The sequence below is a fragment of the Apteryx rowi genome, unplaced genomic scaffold (assembly GCF_003343035.1).
Source record: "Apteryx rowi isolate R43461 unplaced genomic scaffold, aptRow1 scaffold_1645, whole genome shotgun sequence".
NCBI classification, from domain to species: Eukaryota; Metazoa; Chordata; class Aves; order Apterygiformes; family Apterygidae; genus Apteryx; species Apteryx rowi.
This window is the reverse complement of record NW_020447914.1, coordinates 351-1,299: the sequence shown is the minus strand read 5'-3', so window position 1 is coordinate 1,299 and position 949 is coordinate 351.

Below are 949 nucleotides of genomic sequence, written 5' to 3'. Positions count from 1 at the left end.
GGTGCAAAGAAGGGGACTGATCCTGGCCATGCCCGGTGCAAAGAAGGGGACTGTTCCTGGCCATGCCTGGTGCAAAGGGGGGGGCCGATCCTGGCCATGCCCTGACCCTGGTGTCTCTGTCCTGCAGACCCCACTGGCTGCGCTGGAGCCTCCAGGAAGGAGCAGCAGGAACCAGCCCTTGCCCTCGGGGCCCTGCTGGGCGCCCCGGCCCCCCAGCCGGGCCCCGCACCCCAACACCGGCCCGCCATGGTGCTGCAGGAGTCCCCGTTCTCCAGCCGGGCCCTGGCGGCCCTGAACTGCCTGGCCCAGGGGCTGCTCTTCCCCAGCTGCTGGGCTGCCAACCAGGTCCTTGACCTGCAGGAGACCACGGCGGAGAAGAAAAGGCACCGCCGGGGCCGGGGCCGCTGCCGCTGCTGCTGCGCCTACGCCTGGCGGGCGCTGGCCGGGCTGGCRGGCTTGGGGCTGCTGCTGCTCTCGCTGCCCGCGGCCGCCCTGGGGCTGCTGCTGTGGCTGCCGGTGCAGGCGGCGCGGCGGCCCTTCGCCTACCAGCACGCGGTGCGCCCGGCGCCCGCCGAGGCCTGGGCCTTGCGGCAGCGCCGCACCTTCACCTTCGTCAGCGCCAACCTCTGCCTGCTGCCCAGCGGGCTGGCCAAGTTCAGCAACCTGGGCGAGACGCCGCAGCGCGCCGCCTACATGGCCCGCAAGCTGGCCCCGGAGCCCCGGGGCCCCGGCAGCGCCGGCGCCGGCACCAGCGCCCGCGCCAGCCTGGTGCCTCCCCGGCACGGGGCACCGAGCAGCTACGGGGTGACCCTCTGCACCCCGCTGCGGGACGGTGTGGTCGTGGAGGTGCCCRAGGACGATGCCAGCGGCAGCATGGGGCGCGGGGGCATCGTGGGGCACGGGGATGCCGAGATGCGCGGGGGTGTCACGGGACACGGGGATGCTGAGG